General features: G+C 41.8%; 1 non-coding gene across 1 annotated transcript; it reads right to left on the reverse strand.

Moving 5' to 3' along the window:
- Positions 1–12,502: 12,502 nt before the first annotated feature.
- Positions 12,503–12,638, reverse strand: LOC112319752 (U4 spliceosomal RNA). Its single transcript, XR_011651397.1, has one exon. It is a non-coding gene; the product is annotated as a U4 spliceosomal RNA (small nuclear RNA).
- Positions 12,639–12,912: the final 274 nt, after the last annotated feature.

Consider the following 12,912-nt stretch of genomic DNA (forward strand, 5'->3'; position numbering starts at 1 on the left):
ATTCTATTTTAGTGTTTTGAGGAGCCGTCATACTGTTTTCCATGATGGATACAGCATCTTGCACTCTCACCAATGATACACAAGGGTCCCCTTTTCTCTACCGCCTAGCCAGCATTTATTAGCGCATGTCTTGTATTTCTGATGATAACCGTTGGGACAGATGAGGTGATACCTCATTGTGGTTTTGATGTGCATTTCCCTGATGATTAGTGATGGGGAGCACCTTTCCATGTACCCGTGGCCATTTGTACTTCTTCTTTGGACATTTGGGCTTGTCATATGTGGTCTTTATTATTTTGAAGCACATTCCTTCTACACCTGGTTTGCAGATAGTTTTCATTGTGAAAGGGTATTGAGTTTGTCTAATGCCTTTTCTGCATTCATTGAAATTTTCATGTGATTTTTGTCCTTCCTTTGTTATGCAGGGCATCTGCAAATGTTGAATCCTCCTGTATCCCAGGGGTCAGTCCCACTTGGTCATGGTGTACGGTAGTGTTTTCTTGAGAATTTTTGCATCTGTATTCATCAAGGATATCAGCCTGCAGTTACCTTTTCTTATGGTGTCCTCGTCTGGCTTTGATAGCAGGGTGATCTGGTCTCAAAGAATGAGTATCTAGACTTGAGGTAAAACTCAGCTGAGAAAGATCTTGAGTTTCCAAGCAATACGATCCAACTTTTGCTTTGAAAGTTAACTCTGATAGTAATAAAGACAAAGCTTCAGCAAAAAGAGAAAGACATTGGGGGCAGGGGTTGAGACATTTCAGATATTGCAGAACTAGACTGAGGAGGAAAGAAGAGCTTTTCAGTTTGGCAAATGGAGTCATTGACAAGGTTTTAAGCTGACAGGGAGTTCTGACTGTAGTATTCAGAGGGTTAAGGAAGCGAAAGTGAGTAGTCTGTGAGAATACTCTGTTCATTTAAGGGAGTCTGATAATGAAAAAGAGGCAAAAAGATGGGGGTGGTAGGCTTGAAAATGAGGCCGAAAGAAGAAAGCTTTTCCGTGTAGGAGAAACTTGTGATATTCATAGACAGAAGGGAAAAGATGAGAGGGAGATCGGGTGCCAGAGAAATAGGTCATTGATGAAGAAAGATCCAGAAGTAGAAGAAAACATACAGCAAAGATGTCTGCCATGTCTTGGAGAGATTAGGATCAGATTTTTTTTTCTCTAATAAATAAAGGAAGATATATTAAAATTTTAGTAAGAGAAATCTTATCCACCTCCCTTTTTCTTTTTTGATAAACTTGGCATGATGAAATGATGAACTTTGAATATATAAGATAATTGGGTGACAAAGTCATAGGGATACGGATAACAAGAAAAATATGTTTTAGAAGTGAAGGAAAGAAACAGCTGGTGTGGATCTCGGCTTGTGACCCTCCTGTACTGTCAGCAAGGAGCATCAGCCCTGTGTTAGAGCCTAATTTCAGTGACATAAGCCTGAGGAGGCAGCATATTTGTATGTTCTACCTCCCTACAGTCCTGGATTCCTTTTGCATATTTTGTTACAGTCACAAGCTTTGTCTCTCTTACAATGAGAACACCTCGAATCCCTTTGAGAAAGTAGTGGATAAACTATGAATAAATACTGAGGATGTTTGAGAAATAGTCTAGATATGGGAGTGACAGGGCTGTATCACTGACGACTTAAAAAAGATAAAAAATTAGAAGAGATACCATAGGCCTTTGTGTTCAATCTGGACATCTTGAAGATAAGAAAAGGCCTTTAGACTCTTGCACGTGTCTGCTGCAAAGCGGGGGTGTCCTGACAGAGCAGAGAGAATCCTTTGACACTCATAGCTTTGAAGGCGGCTTGCTTCAGCAATTCAATGAGTCCAGGGCAGGGTCTCCAAAGACCATGCAATTCTCAGCCCTAATTTGTTCCTCTCTGTGGTGAAATTACCCATAATGCTAAGAGATACAATCCCCTGTTGGTTTGGTCGTGAATGGACTAAATGCAATAGCCAACATAACTGACATGAAGTTTAGCACTGTCCTTTCTTAAGACTGAGCACCAGTATAAATCTCTAGATGTGGAAAGACACAAGACAATTATTTTTCATAGTCTCTGATTAAACACAATAAATTAGTTAAATGCTACCACTGAGATTTGTGCCGTAGAAGTTGAGTTCAGGGCTCCAGTGAAAGCTTGTTGGACACCTGAAGAAAGGAATAAATTGCATCTGAGAGAACCTTACCTTTCAGCAGAGAAATAAAATAGATTACAAGTACTTCTGGAGATATGAGAAGCTATAAATGGGATTCTGTTTGTTCTAAAAGGTAAGGGGAGGGACTTGGTTTTTCAGGGAGGCTCAAGATGACATTCCAAAGACTGAAGAACAAGTTAAGTAGACAACAGGGTTCTCCAAGTATGTGCCCTCCAGGCAAAAATCATTTAAAATCAGAAAGGAATCACAATATCTTTTGAAAACAGTCACATCATGTAATTTGTTTTGCTTTCAAACATACCTTCCCTGACTTGCTGTGATCACTAAATGAGAATAACCCCCCTCACCTTTTCATCTCCTTTATGATTAACACCCAGGTGTTGCTTCCTAACTCCCTGCTCAGGACTTCAAGGGTTCCGCCTCCCCAAACCCAGGTCTTCTATTCCCATAAAAATGAAATGGGAAGACAGCTCTTTGTTAACTTTCTATAGGAGCTGGAGTTCCCATTGGGCCATAATTGGTAACCAGAGCTGAAGGCTTAGCAATTAAATCCCCCTTGAAAAATATATGAATAAAAGTAGAAATGTTATGGGCTGATTTTTTGACTAACCTTCTGCCAGCTCTTGCAATGTTTTATGAAGAGATGTCAGCACATTCAATAAATCTCAGCTGGCTGTTGTCCAGGAGAAATTATCACCAGCCTGTTGAAGGATCTCTGGCTTCTTTGTAAGAAAGGGAGGGGAGGAAGAATTGTTCTGGTTCATTCTGAGTTGTGCATTATACATTAAATTAAAATATATGTTTCACCCATTTAGCCGTCTGAATAATAAAAGCCGTATACAGCTGCAACAACTCTGCTCCATGCATTTTAATGACTGATTTGTGAATATACTAGAATTATAGCTGCTATTCAAATATTTTCCTTTTTTGAAGAAGTCACAAATCCCTCTCTTTCAAAATTCACAGACAAACACTTTATAATCTTTTAATAATTTGCACTAAACAGTTTTAAAGCTTAGACTATGTGGAAATTATTTGTTTTAGGGCCAGTAAATATAATGGGTTTGTCAATATGGTATTCAAATAACTGTCAAAATATTTGGAGTATTGCCAACAAAAGGAACCGAACTTGATTTCTGCATTCAAATGACTTTCAAGCAGAAAAAGTGATATACAGTTCAAAAGGAGACATTAGACTACAAAGCCCCTTTCCATTCCTCTAAAGAGTTGTGATCTCTTTCTCAAATAGACTTTTCAATGGCTGCTGAGTTTTCAGGCTTCTCAGATGTTCATATGTAAATCAGTTTGAACTAGTTAACTTGAGTCACCATTAGAATTGTAATTTCTTTTCTTTCTATTTTTAACCAATAAGAAAGCTAATGAAATCGGCAAATGAACATCTGCAATATTTAATATGATGACTAGGTCTTATAAGGCTGGAACAATGCTGTCTTGACCTCCAGGAGTTACTTTTCTCAGCGTAATTCCAGTTTCGACACAGTGGTTCTGTGTTTTTTTGTATGGGATCTATAAACCACAAACCAGGAGCTTTCTCGAATGAGTTCGAAAAACCAGGACATTTAGATTCAACTGATAAGGAAAATAATGACGTGTTATGCCAAAGGTGGTCATATGATATTCTCAATTTCTCCTAGAAGCTTACAAAAATATTAACTCAGCAGCCAAAAGTTTAGGATGCTTGGGTGCTTATGATCGATGAAAGGACATCCTCGGGAACTTACCATTAATTCAGATGTCTGTTCTTAGGCTGGAAAGCCATCGGTAAAATGTGATGTTCTAGGGGATCTTTTGCAGCGCAAATGATTGCTCATTACAGCCTCAAATAACCCTCAGTCTCTCAACATTGCTCCAGGATCTCATTTGACAAAGCATGGTTAAAAAAAAAAAAAAAACTATTGGAAGATTTTTAGAAGCTGGAAAAAAGGGGTTTTATTTCAGAATGTGTTAGCATTTTCTAGTACTGACGATTCACATTTTGTCTGAAGCAGCTTTCTGCACCTATAAACTGATCTAAAAGTCTGTTATGAGGGTCAATTGAGAAAAATCCATTTGGAATTGTTGTTCTAGAGCAGGAGTCAGCAACTTTTTCGGCAGAGGACCGGAGAGTAAATACTTTGGACTTTGGGGGCCCTCTCTGTCAGTCACTCCACTGTGGTGTTGCAATGCAAAGGGAGCCACAGACAACATGGAAACATATGTGTGCAGCTGCGGGGTTTGGCCCGTGGGCTGTTCCACAGCAGCGACTCCCAGCTGGTATTTGTGTGTGATGAGGAGGGAGCTCATTGCGGGGTACGGGTCAAGAGAATCTCTACCGGAAATTTTCATCTTGTTTCCTATCAGCAGTTAACAGGAAATTTTTTTTTGCCTGAAATAATAATTTGGTGGGGTCTACAGTTCATTAATTGTGTAAATAATATACATGAGCATCAGAAATCACTTCAAATATTACTATATCATTAATGTATAATATAAAATAGTGATAGGCAATAGAAATATATGAGACATATGTGGTTTCAAATTTTTCAGCAGCCACATTAAAAAAGTAAAAAACAGCCCTGGCTGGCATGGCTCAGTGGATTGAGCATTGGCCTGTGAACCAAGGGGTTGCTAGTTCGATTCCCAGCCAGGGTGCATGCCTGGCTTACAGGCCAGGTCCCTGTTTGGGGCATATGATAAGCAACTGATTGATGTGTCTCTCACACTTTGATGTTTCTCTCCTTCTCTTTCTCCCTCCCTTCCCCTCTCTCTAAGAAGTAAATAAATGAAATCTTTCAAGAAATAGTACAAAAAGTAAAAAAACAAGGTAAATTAATTTTAATAATATGCTATATTTAATTCAGTATATCAAGATTATCATTATATTATACCATAAGTATTAAAAACTATTAATGGAGTATTTTATTAAAAAATCATTGAAAGCCAATGTATATTTTATATTTACAGCATAATCCAAATTGGACTAGTCACAGTTCTAGTGTAAATGGCTGTGTGTGGCTACTGTGTTAGCGCAGGAAAAGATCAGTTCATGTGTTATTTGTACTCGCTGGGTTATACTTTGGGAGCGAGTGATATAGGCCACAAGACAGAGAAATGCGCTGTTTCTCCCCCACAACAACCCAGCAGCAGCCTAAAGCGTGTTGACTACACTGCATTTTGGGAAGTCACTGACAATCAGGACGGCTGGCACTTACGATGAAGCCTCTCGGCCAGCCACACAGAGACCTTGAGATGAATTCAGCCACTTCATGGATCATTTCAAACCTCAGGACTCATTGCAACTATTTGCCTACCAGGAGTCAAAAATTTCAAAGCCAGGAAAGAGCAGAGGGAGAGAAATGAGAGAATCCAGCTGGGTGAAGACAGTAGAGAGACAGACTGAAGGGACCGTCTGTGGCCAATGGCAAGTGTATACGCTCTGAGAAGTATCCACATTCCAAAAACTAAACACCCTATCACCAAATGCAGTACAACTGCAAGGTCCCCCCACCCTCAGCTGGTCCAGATCTATTAGGTTGTGGTGTCTGGCCACACACACGAAGCCTGAAGATGTTTTACTCATCTGAGAGTATGTGAACATCATTGGATTCAAACAGCTCAGCACTTGTCTGATCTCTGCCAGTCTGGTGGGGCCAGGTGACCTAACTCCAGCCTCATGCGTTGCAGGGAGGGGTAAGTATCCTGCTCACTGTGGCCAGAGAGTCTGCCGCACATTCCTTTGCTTGCAATTTCTGCTTTCTTGCAACTCTTACTTACCAACCAGGAAAAACTCGCCCCTTTCTGACAGCTTCCCAGCCTGTGCCTAATGTGCATAGCCATACAGACCCACAAAGCCAACAATTCAAAGAGCTCTGGAAACGAAAAGCTTTTAAAAACTCCTCCATGGATAACATCTTACCTGATCTGAACTCATTCCTCAGCAAAATCTGACTTTACTGATGTGAGTCTCTTGATAGGTGTTTATTTGTGAAGATTCATCCTGCTGAGATATTAATGTTTGGGAATATCGGTGCTGCCCTAGACCTCACTGGGATGACTGTGTCATGGATGGTATTCATCCCATGTTATCTTTCTAATACCAGAAACCTTCTGGAACACATCTGGCCCCAATGGCGCCTTTATTCATGGGCCTTTATTAGTAGCAGGAGAAGTAATCTGAGTAGTAAGTAGTCATTTAGCCCCGAACATGCTCCGGGTGCTTTAACTCCTTCATTCCACACAGCAACTCTGTTAGGTAACTATTATTACGGACCTTCTTTTACAGATGTCAAAAGTAAGGCGTAGTAGAGTGGGGTAACTTGCCCCAAGTCACACAGCTGCTGAGCGGTTCCGCTGGGACAAGCCGGTAATCAAAGCGGGGCGGGCTGGCGTCCAGTCTGTAGTCTTGACGACAGCGCACAGCGCCTCTCCTGGTCTTTTCTATGCGTCCCCCTCACTTGACTTTTCATGTGTGAAGTCTGTCTCCTGAACCAGAATTCCTCCTCCTTGAAGACCGGGATTATCTCCCTGATGCCTTCTACCTGATAAGTGTGAACAGCATTTATAGCAAAGAATCACTAGGTTTAAAAGAGACTTAAGGATTTCAGGAACTTACTATAGATTCTGCAGATTGTGTTCCCTTTGGTTCTGTCTTCTACAAACAGTTAATAGAGAAACCCTGCTTCCCTGGGTGAAAATAAGCACAAGCACAACCACGCATGTAGCATCTGGACTCCAGCGAAGGTGAGCGCCGCTTCTGGTTTTGCGTGTTAAAGGCTTACCCTGCGCTCCGACACATTACCCTGCAATGTGTAAGAGCTCTCTGTATACGTCTTAGCTCTGTTTTTCCCCTTTGGTGTCTGGGGAGGTGCATTCCTGCACCCCAGTTATAGATCAGAAGACTGAGATTGGGAGGGGTAGAATCAGGATGCAAAGAAGTGGTGAAGTTGTATTAAAATTTAGGTAGTTTGACCCCAGAGCCCACACACAGTCTTCCTCTGTTTCCTTCTTTGCCTCTGGCTTTCTTCCGAGACTACTTTCTAGGATGCTGCTAGACTTGCATTTCTGAGACACAGTTACTATCTGACTTTAGTTTTTCTTTCTGCTCACATCTCTTGCCAGTTACATTGGAGGACTGAGTAGTCTCTGAATATTCTCTCTTTTCACCATAGACAATACCCAGTAATCCTCATAAGAGTGCTATGACTTTGTGCTCTTGGTGAGTCCATTTAACAGATGACGGCATCGAGGCTCATAGACTTTTTCATTCATTTCAGACAGATGATTTGTGGATGAACTGGGATTCAGGCATGGCTCAGCTGATCTAAAATCTCACCCACTGACAGCCCACATTATCCTGCCTCGTATGGAACTAGTTTCTGCAATTTCATCACTTTAAGCAAAAAAATTACAATTACTCAAAAAATATGAAAAGAAACCATGGAACTTGTTTTCACTGAAGATCCTATATACTGACTCAGTGAAGAAACGTGAATTTAATGGACTATTCTTCTCAGATTCACTAGGGGTGATTTTTGGTCTTTAAACAAAATATTTCCTGCGTGCCTCTGTTCAGTGTATACATTTCCTTTTCAAAGCCAGAGTCTTTTTCCAATTAATCATATTTATCAGCAAAACACAGTCCAAGTCACTGTAATGAAAACTAAATGAAATAAGAGGACAAAGATTGAACAAAAAAAAGTTCTGGACAAAAGCCTTTTGACCACAAATGGAAGCAAGATTGGGAATTTTGGTTTTCTTCAAAAGTGATTAATCATAGAAATCGCTAGTAAATAGTAATTCATATTTTTTGTGTCAGCTCTTTGTGCATTAAAAAAAGATCAGAGCAACCCAGCACCAACACATTTGGTTTGACTGTTGGGACATCAATGTAGTTTAAAAAAAAAAAAAAGACTTTATAAGCACTGTGATTGATTGGAAGTTAAAAAGAGTGGGCGTTTTTTTTCCTTTCCTTGGTCTTGAGTGCTGTGGGGGTGTCTCCCTATCTTGGAATTAGTCCTTCTAAGGGAGAAAGCATCCAGAGTTTACAACACGCAACCTCAGTGCCTGGGGCCTCCCTTCACCTCCGGTTGGAAGTGTTCAGTGAGCTGTGCAGATCTCGAAGATTGGGTCATAACAGCCCACCACCATCCAACCAGGGAAGGCTATCACTCACCTCTTCTCCTGATAGAGTTAGAGCTTCGATTTAACACTGCAAAAAGCTCAGATTTATTTTGCTTATTTGAATCTCAAAGCTTGAGTGGTCTCTGATTTGGGAAATGTAAATTCTGCTTCCCTTTAAATAAGTGATAGTTTATAACACTTGTCATAGCCTTTGTACTTCTTTTTGCATATGAAATGATACAATATATATACCAACTCTAATGCTTTGGGTAGGGTATGTTCAGCAAACTGATTTATTAGAAAATATGCAATAAAACTCCCTAAAAACAAAAATGTGCTCACCTGGGGGTGGGGGAGGTGTTGGGGAGCTGTTGCCCATCCCACTGACTTACACATGACCGATGAAAATCCATTCTGTCCCTTTGTAAATACATGCGGAAGCTTTCTTTTTGCTGGGCTGTTTGATTTTATAGCGGAAAGGAGATGAAGGTTTTGTTTTAAGACAATTCCATTTCTCAGGATGCCTCCTACCTTTTGTGTATCTGTCATTTAGAAAAACGGAGAATAATAACAGCTTAAGCAGCTGATAGCCAATTCCAGTTCCCATTTTTTGCTTGTGGAAGACAGTTTCTATGTCAGAATGGTAAATTAGATGCAAAACTAACCTAACCGGCCATTGGGTGGCACTGTTGCTCCACTGAGTTCTTGATTAAAGACCACGTATACTAAAATGGAAAGAGGAAAAAAAAAACAACAACAAAAAAAACGAAGCATGATTTTACCCTAAGAAAGTAGCATTGTTTACATGGGACAGTTAGCTTTTGTCTGATTCTTTCTATCTACTAAACACCCTCTGACTCAGGAATGACAAGGAGGATTAAATTCAAATGTCAGTATCTGCTGTTTGATAGTTGCTACCTAGAGCCTTGTGTTGAGAAGGATTCTGATGTCACGCCCAAGTCAGTGGGAGGTTGTGAGGGACTGATGAGCAAGGTGTGCTGCGAGTGAAGAACACTGGGTGGGGAGGCACTTTCCTTTCCGTGCTGGCTTTAGCTTACACTTTGGGCTCTATGTACTGGGACCTACGGGAAGGGTGAGTTCTGCATTCCCTTGGGGGCCGGCTGGAGAACATATAAGTGGCATATAGAAAATGTTGGAGTAATGACGGGTGGTGTGCCGAGAGCCAGCATATTGGAGCCCACTTCATCCTTTATAATGTGAACATGACCTGCAGTGTAAGTGTCCTGTTTTCTTGCCTCACCTAATCTGGCCAGAGTTTTCAAGATGATGAGAGAATGGTGTCGTCACCCCAAGCAGGTTAATAGTTTTAGGCTGGCTGGTACCAGAGGGTGGAGGCCAAACAAACAAAAAAATTCTTGATCACAATATCAGAAACCTCAAAGCCCAAATTAGGTAGCCATCTTAGAGTTTAAAACAATGCTGTTAATTTGATTTCAGCTCCATTACGGTTTTAAGATTTATTATGAAAGGGCGATGAGAGCCACATAGGTATGATTCTACGAGTATATTAAAGTTTCTGTAACTCCTCTAAAAGTTGTACGGAATTCCAGGGCACTGGGCACTTGTCCAATGGGCCGTGCGGTAGCGTTTTCCGTGATGATGCAAATGATCCGCACCGGCACTGTCCAATAAGGTGAGCACCAGCCGCGGGCAGCTACTGGGCACTTGGAATGCGATTAGTATGACTGAGGACTGGACTTTTAATTCTCATGTAACTGTAATTCATTGGTGTGTAAATGTACATAGGCAAACATGATTATTAGCTGTTGTATTGGACAGTGAAGTTCTGGCCACTGCAGAAATGGCTGGTACTGGGGCCTGAAGAATACACAGCCCACCAAAACCAGATGTCCCGGCTCTAAGAACCGTAATGCCCAAGAAGTGTAGTCAGGATTCTTAAGCACTCACCATGTGTATGGCACTCGTAAATATTTTACAGATTGCATTTCAACAACATATGAGAAAAAACTTTATCTCCATTCTACTGATGAGGAAATTTATAACAGAGGGGTAGGTCATTCCCGGGGATGTCTGGGCCCTCTGCCCCAGCTGGCAGTTTGGGTTCCTTCTCAGCAAATATTGTTTCAATGGGTATCCATTGTTTATTTAGAAAGGGATTGAGTCTGGGGTTGGAAAGGGCAGAGGAGGGTGTCCGTGGCAGCCTCGGGTCCACTTTGCAAACAAGAGTCTTCTTTAGTGCCCAGCTCTTGTTCTCTAAGTAGCTTCCCCTCTAAGTATTCTCTCTAATCAAACAGAGTTCCTTCCTGGGGGCGTTTCTGGCAAGTACAATTTCCTCCAACTCACTACACACACAGCGTTGTTCTAACACGCTCTACGGGTCAGCTCTGCCAGAGCACACGGCCAGAGTTCTGCTGTAGCCAGGGGATGGCAGAACCGTCCTACTCCCACGGATGTCCATGTTGTCCCGCCCAGAACCCGTGAATCTGTTACTGTACGTGGCAAAAGCAGTCGTGAGTCTGTGTCTAAGTTAAAGATCTTGAGCTGGGTAGATGATGCTGGATCGCATCTTTGGGCTCAGTGTCACCACACAGAACCTTGTGAGTGGGAGGGCAGGGTCAGAGCTGAGAAAGCAAGGTGAGGACGGAAGAGAGACGTGAGAAGATGCCATTCTGGTGGCTTTGAAGGTAGAGGAAGGGTCCACAAGACAAGGAGTGTAGTTTGCATCAAGAAGCCAGAAAAAACAAAGAAGCAGATGCCCCCTAAAAGCCTATAGACCCATTCTGGACTTTTCACTGGAGGCAATAAATCAGTGCTAAGTAACCTGTTGTGGCAGCAATAGGAAACTAGCTTCTTAGAGATGGAGACTTTGGAACAGTCTTAAAGAATCGATGGGTATCGTCAGATAAAGGGAGAGTGTTCCTGTGGCAGCATGTTCAAAGGCACGAAGCTCCACAGAAGTTTTCAGTGCATTGGAATCACGTGTATCTGAGGTATCCTGCAGCTTAGGTGTGTTGCAGGGAAATAAGAGGCCGAGCCCTGGTGCTGCCACTCCTGGAACTCGGTGGTACAGGCCAGGGAGCCGTCTGGTTGCATTGCTGGTCACAGGCATTATGAGCCTCGTGCGCGGGCCAGGCTTTCTCTTCTGGACCCCATGTGAACCTCCGGGGTCTCCTGTGGTTTTGCTCCGTGTATTTCCATTCCCACAGAGATCAAGAGAAAGACCTATAGATATTTGCTGCAGGGAAGGCTGAGGGATCAGAGCAAAGGTAACCATTAAAAATAAGACAATAACTTGAAAGAGAGAAAGCTACTTGTATTACCTTAGATGGAAGTTTTTGCTGCCATTAGGAATTGTATGAGGAGACAGATAATGACCAATTTCACATAGCACAAATGCTCCTAAAGGAAGTGGTTTTGAACCTTATAATGTACATTATGCATTTAGCACATTTATAAATATTTTATAGCAGCCCTGGCTGGTGTGGCTCAGTGGATTGAGTGCTGGCCTGCGAACCAAAGGGTCCCTGGTTTGATTCCCAGTCAGGGCACATGCCTGGGTTGTGGGCCAGATACCCAGCTGGGGCCGCTCAAGAGGCAACCACACATTGATGTTTCTCTCCCTCTTTTTCTATCTCCCTCCGCCTCTCTCTAGAAATAAATAAAATCTTAAAAAATATTTTATAGCAGAATGTTGAAGAGTAAAATTAGTTAAGAGATTTCTTCTTAAGGTCAAGCTCTTTTCCTTTTGGGAAAGTTTTTTGATCAGCCAGTTTTCTGGGTGGGGGAGAAGCTAGTTCTGAAACCTAAATGCATAAGCCCCAAGTTTTCAGGAGCATTTGAAGGGGCTCACAATGAGGGGAGAAGAGGAGCAGAGAGGAGGCCAAGAGGAAATTTACACTGCGTGGGGTTGACCCTGGACATCACCAGGAATGACTCCCAATGTCGTGGAGTGTACTTGTTAGGTGTTTTGTAGCCCCTGGTGAACGCAGCGTGCTCACATTGGGGACCCTACACTGGAGGAACAGAGAACAGTTACAGAGACAAGCATGACAAGCTCCATGGACAGGTTTTTGCAACATTTTCCATTTTTACAGTTGATCTAGTGACTCCTCTGTTATTCTTTAAATCTGCATCCATAATACAAACTAGTTTCTTCAGAGTTCCTAGGGAATTAGTTGGTAAACAAGACAGGCCAGGGTGAGGCGAGTGAGGGGTTGGGAGTGAAGCAATTACTTGGTGTACAACATAGAAAGATTACCAAAATATCAGTAGTCAGGGTAAAGGATATGTAAGTACAACATCTTTCAATGAGCAATAATTGCGCCTCGGATGAACCTCATTGGCTGCGATACTGCCACTGTGCAAAGCTTAAGTACAACATTTTAAAAAATTGAAATCAATGTGGAAAATAAAAAAAGCACGGTGCCATGCTGGAGCCTAAGGCAAAATGAACAATGAGTAACACTGATCCTGTCTTTTTAAATTTTAAATTTTTGACATTTTTGTCACCACGGATTTTGCATTAGCTTTGATTTGAAAAAATATTCCAATAACATATGATTTATCTTGACAGTTGAGTTTTTGGCACCTCTTTTCATGGATACTAGACGGCCAACAGCAAGCTGGGAGACAAGGAGATTGAG

Source organism: Desmodus rotundus, chromosome 6 (assembly GCF_022682495.2).
Source record: "Desmodus rotundus isolate HL8 chromosome 6, HLdesRot8A.1, whole genome shotgun sequence".
Lineage (NCBI taxonomy): Eukaryota > Metazoa > Chordata > Mammalia > Chiroptera > Phyllostomidae > Desmodus > Desmodus rotundus.